Raw genomic sequence first — 17,188 nt, forward strand, 5'->3', positions numbered from 1 at the left:
ATGGTAATCAAAGTGGCAATTGCAAATAGTTGCCACAAATTTTGTCACCATTTGCCAATGACAAATTTGTCATGGTAATCAAAGTGGCAATTGCAAATAGTTTGTGAATTTTCCGTGGCAAAATTAATATAGCTCTCCCTTGAGTAAATTTTGTCATCAAAATTATATTTGCCATAGGTTATAAATCAAATCAAACAGTGGCAAATGTGTGAATAATGTTATTTGCCATGATTTGCATTTGCCACAACTACTATCAAGCACAGCCTAAATGCCTATGGATTTCTTTATTTTTATCTTCGTTGAAAATGCTTACAAAGCATTTATCTTTGCTCACACAGTAATTCATTTCCGTAGGCATGCTTCTGCATTTTTGTGTGAGACCTTACAAATGACCGGGATGACTTATTTCTTCGCCTGAACTAACAAGGTCTAGAACCTAACTGAATGTGATCTCATTGTAGATTCAGCTCCACATCAATAATCATGGTGTTCTCTTTCCTAATACTGTGGTTAATGTTTTATTTTTGGCCAAATTTACACATTTTAAACCATAAGAGCATGTCCCATTATTTCAACTAAATGCAGCAATTCTTACAATCTAATAGCTACTAGTCACTTTTCTCTTTGGAATTGATATATCTCCAGACTTTTGTGATCAGGTAATAGACTGTGGGGGTCACTGTTTCTTCAGATCCAGCCTTTTTATTCCTCAACGTCAGGCAGGAAAGCAAAATAGCAACACAGTTGCGTACTTGGTCCTTCACCATTTAATTTATTTCAGAATTTTGTATCACCATGTGGAGCATAGTAGTTGTAAAGGAGCGTTTTTCCCTTACATATACAGGTGGAAGAAGAAGGAGATTGGATTTGGGTTAGACTGAGTTCGCTAAGTAGCGAACTGCCTACGTATCTTCTCTTGATTCTGGGGTAGAGAAGAATCAGGTCTGACGTAGTTCATGTAGGTGGTATTTATAGGCATAAGAGAGTGTTGATCTTTGAGACACGTGTACTCCCTTATACATATGTAGGGTGGAGATTACGAATGAGTGTTAGGTTGGTTCTGGTAGGAAGGCGGTGATAATTGGGAGTGGGTGCAATAGTTCATAATTCCCGGTAATTGGAAGTACAGATATGACTTTGGTAATGATTACCCTTGGATTAAGGAAAATGTCTTTATCTGAAGCATTCCACTCTAGGTCGTTCGGTCTTCTTGGAACGTTCTTGAGCGAGCTGGAGTGTACCACCTACATAAAGCGAGTTGCTCGCGAGTCGATCTTGGAGGACGACGTCCTAATTGCGCAGTGATCTCTACTTATGCTTAACACGTGCTTAATATTCTTTAATGAGGATATTACTCCCTTACATAGTCCCCTTTCAGTAGATTGTGCTGTTCATGAAAGCGATCTACTGAGAGAAAACAGCCATACGTGTTGAGCATGAGTGGACGAGCGGCTAGTGTAGGTTGAGTAATTGGCACGCTGTAACGTTCGATTTGGGTTGCATGGCGATTCGGTTGGAAAACAAAAGTTGTCACGTGGTTGGCATGTGACTGAATCATAGCAGTTGGTAGAGAAAATGTGTCACCGCATTTCCCGGAATCGTGAAAAGACAGTTCCTTGAGCCACGTGTGTGGGCTAAGCCGTAGGTTGTAATCATAACTCCTTGGTAACTGAACGGGTGGTTGCACAAAATCAAATTTGGGACAACTGCAAAGTTATCTTTTGTTTTCGTCTTCAGCAAAACTGTAAGCTAGGGTTTCTCAGGTGAGTGTTTCTGTTGCTGCTGTCTTTGTGTTTTTCATTTTCTTTCATCTTAGTCAAGCGTTGTGTGTTTAGTAGATAGGTTGGTGTTTAGGCTTTAGTATTTAAGTTTGGGTAGTCGGTAAGAAGAAAACGTAAAAATGTCTGATTCTGACGATACTCGATCTGAAGAGGTTCGAGAGGTCTCTTTAAGCTGTGGTGAGTATGAGGATGACAAGGAAGAGTCAGTGAGTCTTGGTAATCAATCTGATCATGGTGAGGAAGTTAGGGGAGATGAGGGTAGTGTTCGATCTGGCTCTGTTGGTGCTGTGGCTAGCACGTCAGGTCGTAGTGAGGGGTCATCTTCAAGTGGGTTGCCCCCTAGGACGGTGGATCGTCGTGCAGTGAGTGTGTTCCCCGAACTGAGGGCAGCTTATGGAATAAACGTACCGGACCTGGAGATATACGAACCAAGGCTGAGTGAAAATGTGCGGAGTGAAGAATACAATTCGCCGAATGGTGGGGTAATAATCTGTGAGGGTCAGTTGAGAGCGTATATGCAAATACCGTTCTCGAAACTAGTTTGCGACTTTCTAGTTCATTGTTGGAAGTCCCCTTGTCAGTTTGTTGGTAATACCTGGCGGCTGTTCAAGGTGTTCGACCTGCTGAATGCAAGTGGCGAGTACCACATAGGGGTGTCTGATATTACTGAGCATTTCATTGTAAGGCGATCTGGTAATTTCAACTTTAGCCTGCAAACTATGACCACACGTTCTGGTGTGATCGACGGTGTGAGCAACGAGGCATGGACCAAGAGGCCGTTGCTACTAGTTGGCAACTACTGTGCTAGTGGGTGTAGGTTGCAAACTAGGATTTGCAATATCTCCGGTGGGTGGGAGTGTCTTGTACATGTCATTTTAATAGGTGAGTTGTTACTATTCTAACTGATCTGTGCTTTACTTAGCTTGTAGATTTTTCTGTCAAGAAGCGAACTGATCGTGGGGAAATAGAGAGGTTCGCGTGGTTGAGTCGAGTGCAGAAGCAAGCGAAGCTGCCTGAAGTTGCTCATTTCTTTGTAGAGAAAGGCAGTCCAGCGATCCGAGAGAAAAGGAGAATTCAGAAAGATCGAGCTCGAGGTCAAGCTAGGAGGGAAGTGATGGAGAAGCGTGCAAGTGACTGGGTAACCAAGGAGGATAGAAACCGGGGTTGCGTTAGCTCCAGACGACCCTCAGTAGGTGCTGGTGCCTCAGGTGCGGGTGGGTCAAGCTGGCGACCTGAGGGTGGGTCGATTGATGCTCCTGTAGAGCTAGAGACGGTGGTCTTCAATCCTTGTGTAAGGAGCAGGTCGTCAAAGAGGAAAGCTGATGCGTCTGAGCAAGACGCTGTAAGGGTAGCTAAAGCTGCGAGGTATGCTTTGGGGGAGAGTTCCAACACTAGGGGTAGTTCTGGTGGTGGTCAAATTGGTGGGACTGCCACTCACAAAACTCAGGTGAGACCGGAGCAGGTTCTGGACCTGGCTACTTTTGGAGCTAGGCCGAGCTCGTCGCCGGTGGTGCGAGAGCCTAGTCTGCCAGCGAAGGCGAATAGTTCCCGTAAGGCAAGTGGGAAATCAACTATGGCTGCTGAGGACTTGGAGACCCAACTAGTGTATCTGGATGACAATGGGGTGCAACGTACTGTGAAGCGGACTGATTGTAGCTTCAGGTCGAGTAAGGTAGCGGCCTGTCTGCTTGATCATATAGCTTTGGATGGCAACCGTAAGGAGCTGGATGAGAGGGGGTTGGAGGACAACTTAAAATGGATGGAAATCGCTCAATGTCTGGTCTGTGGGGCTGTCCTGCTTTAACATATTTGCTTACTTAGTAAACTCGTTGTGAACTGATTATTAGCATACGTGTGCGTCTGTAGCTTGTGAGTGGATTTCAGAAGCTAAAGGAGATTGCCCAGTTCTCTGAGACAGATAGGGAAACTATGGTGAAGCTGACTGAGGAACTAAAGAATGTTTAGGATGCTGCTAAGATGGAACGCTAGGAGCTTGAATACCTGAAGAAAACGTACCAAGCTCTCAGTTTGGCAAAGATGCTGAAGGAGACTGAGATGGAAGATCTGCAGCTGAAACTACAGGGTGTTGAAGAGAACGTTAATGTAGCGACTGTGGAAATTGGTAGGCTGAATGAGTACGCTCTGCACTGCAATGGAGTTGCTCAAGATGCTACTAAAGCTTATGCGAGCTGGACACTGACTTTGTTGACCTGGAAGCTGATTATAAAGCTCTGAAAGAGGAGCATGGACACTGTACTCTTCATCCTCCAGTGGTACCGGTACAGGGAGATACCAGTGGTGCCCTTACTTCATCCATCGCTGCTCCGAAAATTGTTGTGCCTCGCACTGAAGTTGCTGCGTCTGATGTTCTTATGAGTCTAAGTCTGGACGGTGTGTCCATAGTAGTTGAGGGGAAAGAAGCTGAAGTTGACGACTCACTGGTGACCGGAGGTTTGGCCGTTATGCCTGGAACTAGCGAGTTGTGATGTAAGGTTGGTAGGTTGAATTGTTGTTAGTTATGATACATTAGAACTGGTTTCCCGGGGTAACTTGGGCAGTTCGCTTTTCTTATTTCATTTTGTGAATACTGGATAACCATGCGATGATGAATGTTGGCTAACTGAGCTGGATTTCCTGAGTAGACTCAGCAGCTCGGCTGCCATGTGAACTGTGTTTGGGCCTGCCTTGGCAGATCGCTTTTTGCTTATATGCTATGCTTATCTCTTGATTCGTTGCTTTGTAAGATTCTTGTATTGGTTAAATATATGAATGGAGACATCGCTATATTTGTATGGCTGTGTAGATTCTTCCTAGTGTCCATAGTTGACTTTAAGTAACCTATGATCGTAGGACGTAGATCGATAGTAGGACGTAGGTCGATATCACCGTTCTGTAGAAGTGAAATAGCTTCGCACGTGTAGGCAAGTGAGCGGTTAGATGTGTGCAATGATGGCTGCCAGGTGGCCTGACGTTTGGTGTTGATAAAACAAGATTTACACACGTTTATTGGCTTTCAGTTACTTATTTTCTTAAGTCCGAGGTCCACAGTCCAAAGTCCGAGGTCCACAGTCCAAGTCCAAAGTCCAAAGTCCAACGTCCGTATAGTCGTACGTTTTAGTCAAGTTACCTTACTCACGCTGGATTGGTAGGATAGGTCGAGTAAGGGATCGCCCAAACCTTGTGGCTCGGATAGGTTCACAACCGAGTTACAACTTTAAGTGAGTAGGATTTTTAGGTTTCTTTTTAGTTGGTTTTAATTAAAATAACGGTAATGCAAATAAAATAAATTACTACGGCGATTATATGTAGGTAAACAAAATGTAGAGAAACAGGGAGAGAGTTAATCATGCTCATGCAAGAATCATTTTTAACAGTTTTATTACCAAATCACTACATCTCTAATTCGCCTCGCTTCGAGACGACGCGTCGAAAGTATTGATCCCTAGTGCATGCCCACATCTCTAGGTCGATTTCACTAGCATAAGGAGTTTTAATAATACCGTATCTCCGGTATATTATTTCCGCCCGCTCGATTTCACATCACCGACGAATTGGAGAGTCATGCGACACTGCAGAGTCGCCACGAGACATTTTGGTCGCGGCGCTTGACCGTCTCCGAGCATCGGCCAAATCCAACTTTGTACGCCTCGCCATTTTGGGACCGGATGTTAATTCTATGCCTAATTCCCAAGTAGTGATTCTAGAATATTAACGAAGTCAATCCGATTTTACACGAGCGGCATAACCCTCCCCCCGGTGGGGAGGGATTAGCTCATCATCATAGAAGGAATAATAAAACTTGTCGTATACATTAAGTAAATAAATGCAGACGTAAATTAAACTAGAAAAGAAATGATGTTATTAAGGGTAAAATAACTTACAATTATTAAAGTCGTTGAAATGGAAATGGCGGAATGTAAGTCTTCAAGAAGAAAAAAAAACTAAGCATAGCTAAAGCATTAATATCTTTGAAGGAGGATATATGAAGACCCCTTCACATATATATAGGCCGGGACCCTTCACGGAAATCTTAATATCGAATCAGGTTTGGTTTTTTAGCTAATTGAAAAGTTCAAAACTTTGAGAATCAAAGTTTTGTTTTAACCGTATTAAATTTTTGTCTTTTGCTGATTTTATGTTTTGTTTGTTAGCTCATTTCAATTCAAACCACCTGGTTTGAATTGGTACGTGTCTTATTTCTTGCCAGGTGGTATCAATTTGAAACCATCCTTTGCCACCTGCTTATGCTGACTCATCATGCCTTCTGGGCCCGCAGAGTGGGTCCACTTAGTGTGTCCAGTGGCGGCGCCGATTTTGACATTTTACAACTTTTTGTCCTTTACGCAGAAGTTCGTTAGCCGTCGCTATGGCAGCTTCACTAGCCAACGCTTCGGCACCTAGATTTATCCGATTTGAGCTTCGGAAGTTTCCGCTTCTTTATATGTGGGCCGCTCGCGACCGGTTCTCGTTCTTTTGGAAACTTCGCTCTAGCCGGGCTTTGTTGGGCTTCACGGGATTGAGTGGGAATTCCAAATATTCCCCATTCTCAGATTTGGCGCTTCACTAGCCAATGTCGGCACCTAGATTTATCCGATTTGAGCTTGAAGTTTCCTCGCTTCTTTATATGTGGGCCCGCTCCGCGACCGGTTCTCGTTCTTTTGGAAACTTCGCTTCCACGGGGTCGAGTGGGAGACTCCAAATATTCCCGTATTCCTGTGTACTTCGATGCATGTTTTATCACTATATTCATTTTAATTACGGAAACCCGCAAAAGTACGAAAAATATAATTATTACATGATTATTAAACACATAATCGACCAAAATGCTATGTCTCTCGGGTTTAATATTACGGTTTGGGTGCTTATCACACCACCCCAAACAAAGACTTTTGCTTGTCCTCAAGCAAAGAAGAGACATTAAAACGATAAGTGGTAAAAAATGTGTTGTCCTAAGCTAAATCTCATTTCAGAGAGTTGCGGTTGCATTGACCGTGATGCAACAAGGCCTTGAACCACTAGGAATTCCCTAGTGGGCGAAGTTATAGGCTTGTGAGAGTTTTCCGAGAAGATACTCACAAACTTCATTTATACTACAACGACTTCGAAGAACAAAGGCTTGTTTCCTTAATTAATCTCGTATCTAGACATCCCACTAGCGGGGAAACAAGGATTTTATTCTTTCAAATTCAAGTTAATATACATACAATAATTGAAACATCTACGTATGAGCATGCATGCAATAATCTAATAATGAAATGTACGAGCAGGGCCGTTTCTGGATCCCTTGGATAGTGTCCTTAATTAGGTTCTCACGGTGTATGTGTCGAAACACAATTTCTCTTTATTTTTCCACTCGAGCTTTGCTATCTCCAAAGGTTAATGCGGTGGGCACGTTTCCTCACATACTCAATGACAGTCAGAGGAGCCGAGGTCGAGAAGTCACGACTACTACTTATTATCACACTATCCTATTCCTAATTGAGCTAGAGGTATTTATTAGGTGTTATGGGGCTTAGGTGGTAGTGTAGAAGAAAATGGAATGGAAAGTTAAAAAAAAAAATGATAAGTATGAGAGAATAAGGTCTTCGAGATATTTATACAAGAGAATCCTTATTTTCTTTCCTGCTTCTAATCATGGGTTTCCATACTTGGATTTTTCAAGCTTTTGTATTCCCTTTTGATTTGATTTTTGGCCTTTTGATTTTTGGAAACATATTTCTATTTTCTTTTTCTTTTCTTCTGAAACAGGTAACTGATTTTGATTTGTGACAAGGTTTTTCTCTTCATTTTTCTGCACTTCATCCTATTTCTCATACTCATCATCTAGGTAGGCTTATTTATTTGTGGTTACTAGATGGGTAATGATTTTTTGGTGAAGTAGAAAGGATTAATGAAAGGTTCAGTGGGGCGACTAGCGGTAATTTTTTTTACAGGTGCGAATTTTTGGCTATATCGATCCAAAGAAGGCCTAAATTCTCGCCTAGGATTTGGGTAGTGATCAAGTAAGTAGACGTGTGAACTTCTTTATTCGGAAGAACTACTCCTCTGTGTCATTACTCATATATCATACATTTGAGGCTTTTGGTTAGATTCTTACAGGATATGGAAACTAAGTTGTCTAACCGTGGGTCCCAGAAACTTACTGCTGTGTACATTTAATGATAGTCAGTGCATGAATGCTCATGAAAAGATGTAAAAACTATTGCATATGTATTAAATTAAGTTTCTAAGGACAAGTCCTGATTCTGATGCTAGGGGGAGATTTCTAAATATTTTTCATCATAGAAAGGGAAACGAGAATTTGTCACTAAATACGTTTATTTAGACATTATTTAAACTATATACAACTATGCATGCCTAATTTTTGCAAAAGGTTCTCACCACCCCCAAACAGTCGGACACTGTGTCCTCAAAGTGTTAAGAGGAAGAAAAAAGTATACCTGAGAGGCTTTGAGCAAAAATAAAGCTGACATCTTCCACAGAAATTTATTGTAACACACTATATATTATACATCATAAAAGTAGAATAATCGTTAGAGTAGCACATTTGTTAGGTCATTTATTTATTTCACATCAAAACATAAAACAAATATGTACATGCATAAACTCACATTGCCCCAACCTTGAACCGGGGGATAGTCCCTCCTTGCCTCGCCCCCTCAGTAGAAATGCCATTCCTTCGCGATCCCGCCAATCTATCATAGCTTTCCGGACTTCACTCCATTTCCTCTTCTTTGCATTGTCTAGATGAGCTATCATTTTTCATCATTAGGGGAAAGAACGAACTTTCTTAAGATACCTTGCAGGGTCCGTCCATGTCCGAAATCGCAAGGAACGAATTATCTTGTTTGTTGGACACATAGAGTTAGACCTTTACCTAGTCCCGAAGGTGGCTGCAAACTTCGGGGAAGTATGTCCTCACTATCCTGCATGTTGTAACCGCGGGTGGTATAGTGTTGCCGAAAAGACCGAGCCTTCTTAAGATTCTCAATTACTAGTTACGTAATGTCGAAGGTGGTACGCTCTTTGGCCAATGCATGGAATGTCTTACACGCCCTTTGATGCCGTGGAAAAATGCCAATCTCCCATGATGTTCGAGAAGAATAAATAACATGGCGCTTCAACATTCATGGTCATATCTTGGCTAGTGGAATAGTGAATTTCGCCATCGGCCGCCTTTGGCACGCTTCTTTGACGTGGGCAAGGCCATCGCCATAGCGGGCAAAGAAAATCTTCCCTAGAGTAGTCATTAAGGTCATTCTCTATCATGTATTGGATGGGGAGATCTGGCTGAAGAGGAGGAAGGTCTAGAGCCATAGCCACTGTTGGCTCATAAAAGGCGTGTCGGGTGTTACCAATACGTAGTGTAAACCCATTCAAAGGGAAACCCATGTCGGCTCTGGAGCGAACCCAATCCAGCCATATTGTGGCTTCACCTCTATGTATTATGGGGTTAGGGGCAGGACGGTACCATCCTGGACCGTGCGCGCTACGGTCTAATAAAATTGCCCTTTTTACATACGGCTATCCTCAAACCACCCCAAGGGACTCAAAGTAACCAATTCTAGGGTTGGTCTGGTGGAATCCATTGCCCGTTTGTGTTCCAAGTATGCAACATCTGAGGTTTGACACGAATCCCTTGTGCAAAACATAATGCAAAGGGAAAAGGTAACAAAATAATCATATTTACAAGGTGAGTCTTTTAACGCCGGATCCTCAAGACGAATCCCAACCTCGTGGGAGAAACGGCGCCGGGCGACGAAGATTATCCCGCAAGCAAATGGGTGTTAGACAAAAGTATACCTTAAACCGGGCTAGTATCGGATAGGAAGTTCGGGCCTAGACGTAAGGTGTTTGGCAATGCATACACCAGCCCATCCTTCACAAGCACGCCGCTTACGAGCAAAAAGAACTACGACCATTTCCTATTCATGATGAGTGAGACTTACACCAAATGATTAGTCAAGTTCGCGAGGTAGAGAGTAGAAAAGGGAGAGAAGGAAGGAGGTGAAATTTTATGTACCCATCGTTTATCGAAAAGCACGCTTTGCTCGTGGTTACGTAAGACATTTATACTTTCGGTTAGTAAAAGAGTTTTGTGGGATTAAGGTTCCGGCGCTTGCAACCACACACTTCAAAGAACTTTGGAGATCATAAGATAGAAGATGGCCCGGCTACCAAAATGGCGCACCTCTATAGAAACAAGATTGAGTACGCCAAATGAAACATCTAGTCGATTAAAACCGGATTATGAAGAAGAGTCCGTTCAACATCCGGTGAGCGTAATTGCGGGTAATGTTTTAGGAGTTGTCCATTGACTTGAAATTGATGTTATCTTTTGATTTAAGCAAAGAGATTGCCCCATAATGTTTCACAAAATGACACAATGAAAGGACCGGACCATCGTGTTTTCAATTTACCGGGAAAGATGTGTAATCCGGAGTTGTACAAGAAAAACTTTTGGCCAATTTTGAAATCCTTACACAAAATGTGCTTGTCGCGGCACTCTTTTCATATTAGCTTTGTAGATTTCGAGAGATCATAAGCATCACTCGAATCTCTTCCAGCTCATTTAATTGCAGTTTTTGCTTCTCTTTTGCCTCGATGATATTGTAATTGAGGCTTTTGATGGCCCAAAAGGCACATGCTGCTCAAGTTCAACCGGCGATGACAAGGTTTTCCAAAAACAATGCGGTAAGGAGACATCCCTATAGTGTCTTAAATGTCGCTCGGTATGCCCACAAGGCATCCGATAAGCGGAGAGACCAGTCCTTTCTTGATGGGTTGACAGTTTTCTCCAGAATAGACTTTATCTCTCAGTTGGAGACTTCCAGTTGGCCACTCGTTTGTTAGTGGTATGAGTAGCAACCTTGTGAGTAACTCCATATTTCTTCATTAAAACCCAAAATTTTGTTACAAAAATGTGTACCCCCATCAATCGATGATAGCTTTGGGAACACCAAAATGAGAGAAAATGTTTTCTTCTACAAATCTCACGACGTCTTATGGTCATTTGAGCGACACACGCGAAAGTGCCTCAATCCATTTGGACACATAGTCTACAAATACTAAAATGTATAGAAAACCTTGAGAAATAGGAAGGGTCCCATAAAATCAATGCCCCAAACATCAAAAATTTCCACTATCAAGATAGGATTTAGGGGCATCATATTTCGCTTTGGTAATTCGACCTAGGTGTTAACAACGAATGCAAAGCTACGCAATGTTCGGTGTGCATCGCGAAAAAGGGGTAGGCCAAGAAAAACCACATTGTAACACCTTGGCCGCAGTTTTCTTTCCATCGAAATGACCTCTGCAAGATTGTTCATGGCAAAAGGATAATACGTCGGTGTGTTCCCGGTCTAGAATGCAAATTAATTTAATGAGTTGGTCGGAACAATACTTAAAGAGGTAGGGTTCATCCCAGAAATAATATTTTACAGTGGATAAGAACTTTTTATGATCAGGACGTGACCAAAAGGAGGGGACTTCCTCAGTAACTAGGTAGTTAACGATATCCGCGTACCATAGAGATGAGAAAATAAAGTACAAGTATTCGTCTGGGAAGGAATCACCGATAGCTTCAGAATCACTATCGATGTCACCAACCAACCTTGATAAATGGTCGGCTACGACATTTTTGGTTCCTTTCTTGTCTTTGATTTCCAGGGTGAATTCTTGTAAGAGAAGGATCCAAATGAACAATCATTGTTTTAAGTCCTTTTTCGAGTAAGTACCGAATGCGGCATGGTCAAGATATATCGATGGTCGATGTTCCAACTAGGTAGGGGCTTAAACTTATCCAAGGCATAGACAACAGCTAGGAACTCTTTCTCGGTTGTGGTATAATTACGCTTGGCGTCGTTAAGAGTTTTACTAAGCGTAGTAAATGACAACGGGTTTGTCGTCACGCCGTTGGCCTAGCACGGCACCAATAGCAAAGTCGCTAAGGTCACACATCGGTTCGAATGGTTGAGACCAATCGGGGGTTGAATGATAGGAGCGGTAGTCGAGCGGTTTTAGAGTATCAAAAGCTTGTTTGCAATTGAAATTGAAGTCGAATAATCGCATCCTTAAGCAGAGATTGGTTAAGGGTCGAGCAACTTTAGAAAAATCCTGAATGAATCTCCCCAGAAACCCACCAAGTGGCCTAAAATGGCACGGATATCCCTAATGCAGACGGGGAAGGGTAGCGAAGAAATTTTAACAATTTTAGCTTTATCAACCTCTATCCCGCTTTTTGAAACAATATGACCTAGAACAAGTCCTTTGGTAACCATGAAATGACACTTCTCCCAATTGAGTACCAGATTTTTCTCTTCGCAACGCTGTTAAAACTTTGGAAAGGTTGGATAAACAAATCGTTAAAGGAATTTTTAGTAAATGGAAAAGTCGCCCATGAAGACTTCCATATAACGCTCCACCATATCACTAAAAATGTGAAGCATGCAAATATTGGAAAGTGCCCGGAGCATTACAAAGACCAAAAGGCATTCGATGCGTATGCAAAGGTTCCAAAGGGACATGTGAAAATTGTCTTTTCTTGATCGGCGGGATCGATGACAATTTGGAAGTATCCGAATAGCCATCAAGAAAACAGTAGTAAGCATGACCGCTAAACGCGTTCTAGCATCCGGTCAATGAATGGGAGAGGGAAGTGATCTTTACGGGTTCTGGCATTAAGTTTGCGATAGTCAATGCAAATTCTCCATTTTAAAGGAATGCGAGTGGAGATGCACTCACCCTTTTCATTTTGCACAACTTGAATGCCGGACTTTTTGGGAACAACGTGGACAGGACTAACCAACCACTATCCGAGATAAGGTATATGATACCCGCGATCAAGTAAACGTAGAACTTCCTCTCGCACTACTTCCTTCATTCATGGATTAAAGGCGCGTTTGTGGTTCTCGTGATGTCTTTGTGCCGTCATCAAGATGTATACTCGATGCGTGCATATGCTAGGGTCTATTCCCTTGATATCATCTAAAGACCATCCAATAGCGGAGCGGTGTTCACGAATGACATGAATCAAACGTGCCTCCTCGTCTGTAGTCAAGTGAGCAGAAATTATTATAGGGTGACTACCATCGAGATCGAGATGCACGTACTTCAAATCGGGGGTAGAGGTTTTAAACCGAGTTGGAGGATTGGGGATCAAGGATTCGTGAGGGATCATCTCTTCAATGGAAAAGAGTGAATCCGATTCTTCTGAATTAGTTTGCACCGAAGTATTAGGGTCAAATAGTGGTACTGACTCTAATAATGCATGGACATCCCTTTACGCACGAAGTCATCGTCAAACTCCGGATTATCAAAAGAAAGAAATTGGTGTATCTCGCCCGGGGAAAAGAGTTTGTGAAATAATCATGTTCCGCACTATCAACCAAGCTAATCTCGCCTCCATTATAGGATCGGAAACCTGTTTCATTAATTTGAACACGCTGAGTTCGACGTAAAAGGTTTCCGAAAGACAATGTCATTGAACCGTTCGACAATTTATGAGAGCGCTGGCAGTTGCAATGAAAGGACGCCCAAAGATGATAGGGATGGAGTCACGCTACTTCAAAGATCCGAATGACAAAATCAACCGGATAGTAAAAATCTTGGACCTTTACTATAACGCTCTCTACTATGCCTTTTGGGTACTTAATGGAGCCGATCCGCGAATTGCAGAGTCATATTGGTAGGTTTCAATTCATGAAGACCTAACTGCTTAAATAAGTAGTAGGGAAGTAGGTTAACACCGCACCTAGGTCTAAAAGCCGCGATGGCGGTATACTTGTCAACAACGCATGTATGGTACAGGTTGGTCGACTGGTCCTTGTACTTTACCACACCATTGGTAGTGGTAATCGAGGGAAACCGCCAATGAGGAGCGCTTTTGTTGAGGTATATTCGCATCGCCGCTTGGTGGTGCACATGTCCTTCAAAAAACTTGGCATGCTTGGGCAAAAATGCTTTAGCGCGATCTAGGAAAGGTAAGTTTATGGTCAAATTTTTGAAGGTTTCACGGATCTCATCAAAATGTTCGCCATGTTTGTTCTTCACCAAACGGGTGGGAACGGAGCTTTTGGACGAATCGCATACAAGGATCAATGGTATCTTTTCCTAGGGACGTAGGTGTAGATTTTGATGGCACAACTTCGTCCATTATAGGTTCGCGAGGTAGGAGTTGGAAGGGCGTTAGTCGTGGGCTTCCGTCGATTCCTCGTCCGCATAATGATATTATTGTCGATGGTTCGCCGAAGCGAAGAGTGGTAATGGCATTTACCTCACCCCTCTTGGATTACTAGGTCCCGTGCATTGTTGAGTTCAAAGGCGCGTTTGTAGGCTTAGGGTTTTGAACCGCTTGGCCAGGGGAACACGCCTTTGACTTTTATCCCGAGCTAACAGTGAAGAGAGACTGCTGGATAGAAGCTAGGATTTGATTATGTTGATTCATGTATGTCAGAAAGTTTCAGCCGCTTTATCGGGCCGTGGATTGTACCAAGGAGCAAAGCAGAACTATTTCACCGGTTATTATTCACGGGTTGATTTTGGTAGCCATATCCTTGGTTAGCGGGAACAAGGTTGCGGTTGTTTTGGTATCCCATATTTGCGTTATTGGGAAAATTACTTTGCCCTTGCTGAAATTGTGGAGGATTTCCTTGACGATAGGAATTGTAGTTCGCGGGTGGTCGACAGAACGTTGTTGCCACCGAAGGAGCTTGTTGTTGGACGTGGGGTGCCCAAAGCTAAATTGGATGTTGTCGCCAAGGTGCATTAGGGATGTTGAAAGCACAAGCCTCTTCGTAAGGTTGGGGAGGACACTTTGATACCAAAGGACAATAAGAATCGGCGTCTTCGGGACTTAAACAAAGAGGGCATGGGGAAGCGTTGGCAGCCATGACCTGTTTGGGTTTTGTTCATTTACTTGTACCGAAAGAGCATCAACCTTTTTGTTTAGGGACTCGATTAAAGTTTTAATTCGGATCGGGTTTGACCTCAAACATAGACGTAACTTTGGTAGGAGTATCTTTAGAAGATCTAGAAGAATCGGTGTTTCCCCAATGGGTGCTTCGTGAGGCCTGCTTCTCAAGAAAAGTGTATGCTTCAATAGCCTTTGTCCATGAAACAACCGCCGCTCATGATATCTAATGTTTTTGATTTGATGGTCGAGAGACCATTAAAGAATGAACGGACTAATACAAATGCGTGTCGAAGTTGATGATGGGGACATTCGAGAAGTAGATCAAGAAATCTGCTCCACGCCCAAAAGGATTCCCCGGGTGCCGACGAAAAGAATTGAATCTTTTGAAGCATTTCTGTAGTTTTCTTCGAGTATAGAACTTTATCATGAATGCTTGAACAAGTTTGGCCCATGTGTCAATGGATTGCGGCGCTTTGTCCGGGCGAGCCAAACCGCTTTATCGCCTAAGGTGAAGGGAAACAACCTAAGCAAGACTTGTTCGTTGGTAACGGTCGGATGGCGGAAAGTGGTGACTACTTGTTGCATCCGGACGAAGATGATTGTACGGTTTTTCATGGTCTAACCCATGGTAAAATGTGTAACAAACCGAAAATGTTTGGCGAAATACTTAAAAATCACCTACAATCGCGATCGAGTTTAATGCAGAAGCGTGTCCTTCCCCGTAGGCGCAAGAGATAGAAATCGAAAGGGGTTTCTCGACTGTGAGATTTTCTTCAGCCATAATTAAAGGAGATAATGGAAATGGAGATGTTTGACGAGGTTGATTTACGGAGGAGGAGCTATGCCTAGGAGATAACATAAACAGTTGTATCTTGTATTTTCGACGGTGATATATAAGTTCTAATTCCTTATGTTTACCAGACCGTAGTCTCATACAAATATAAATTTTAATTTAGTGCTCATAAGGAATGAATAATGACAGGAGTTTTTTAGAAGTTAGGAAGGAGGGAGTTGAAACACGTCTTCCCCGAAATTGCTGCTAACTCGCAAGCGAAGCTAGGATAACGTGTGAATATTCCAGCAGCCAGGTCACCTGAGAGAATTAAGGGAGGTTGTTCGTGCTAGCACGTTCCTTAATTAGGCAACCTCAATTTTTTTTTTCAAGTTTCCTAGGCACTGATGGAATAGGATGATTTATGATGGTGTATTATGCGGGGTGTTATTAAGATGATTTAGATGAAATTTTTAATTACTATGATTTTTTCTATTTTTTTATATTTATTTTATTTATTTATTTATTATTTTAATTTACGTAATTAGTGTATTATGGAGACGTGATTACGAAATATGCAATTAAAAACGATAGATGCCAAAATAGAAACTAACTAACATATACTAGTTTACGCAGAAAGTCTACCCATACAAATCTATATTACCTATACGTGCAACTATGTGTAAGTTATACGTGAACTAGGGGAATGTCGAGAACGAACTCATGCAATTGAATATCGCTAAGACGGAATTGATGTAACATACACATACAAAAATATTCTAAGCAGTGGGTTTGGCGCCACGATATATCAAAATATATTCGAATCATATTAATTGTGTTACGTAAATATGTGATGACGAACCACCTTTACATGCACAGAGTTCTCATGCCAACATGCAAATATACGAGGTAAAACAGGTTATAGCAAATAATATCCTCGACAAAGTTTGAGGAGTTTAAGAGTTAGAAACCTGGCATCCCGCGATTCCTCGTATAGCGATCGACTACTCCCGAGCTTATGCTTACTAGTAAAACAAGACCAAAGAGCCCAAAAGAGTAATTGAAAAGTAAAGTGGCTCAGACTCGAAAACCGGAGTGTTGATACTCCGTTTAGTCTCAAGGTGCTACTAATTCAGTCTCGTCCGAGACTCTTTTGTCCGTTCAAGACTTCAAATGCCTACGGCACTTAGACCTGCTAATGAAAATAAACAAACTTGGTTCACAGATATTTGTTAGTAGAAAAAGTTAAGGTAAACTATTTCGTAACTTGTTAGTATTGTAACAGAAATGGAAATTAAAAGATGAGGAGGTAAGGGAGGGGTTTTTATGGATGTATTCCAGTTATTACGTTAAGTCCAGAGTCCTTCGGCGTGCAGCGACGCCATTTGATAAAACAAGATTTACACACGTTTATTGGCTTTCAGTTACTTATTTTCTTAAGTCCGAGGTCCACAGTCCAAAGTCCGAGGTCCACAGTCCAAGTCCAAAGTCCAAAGTCCAACGTCCGTATAGTCATACGTTTTAGTCAAGTTACCTTACTCACGTGGGATTGGTAGGATAGGTCGAGTAAGGGATCGTCCAAACCTTAGGGCTCGGATAGGTTCACAACTGGAGTTACAACTTTAAATGAGTAGGATTTTTAGGTTTCTTTTTAGTTGGTTTTAATTAAAATAACGGTAATGCAAATAAAATAAATTACTACGGGCGATTATATGTAGGTAA

Source organism: Coptis chinensis, chromosome 2 (genome assembly GCF_015680905.1).
Source record: "Coptis chinensis isolate HL-2020 chromosome 2, ASM1568090v1, whole genome shotgun sequence".
In the NCBI taxonomy this organism is placed as follows: Eukaryota; Viridiplantae; Streptophyta; class Magnoliopsida; order Ranunculales; family Ranunculaceae; genus Coptis; species Coptis chinensis.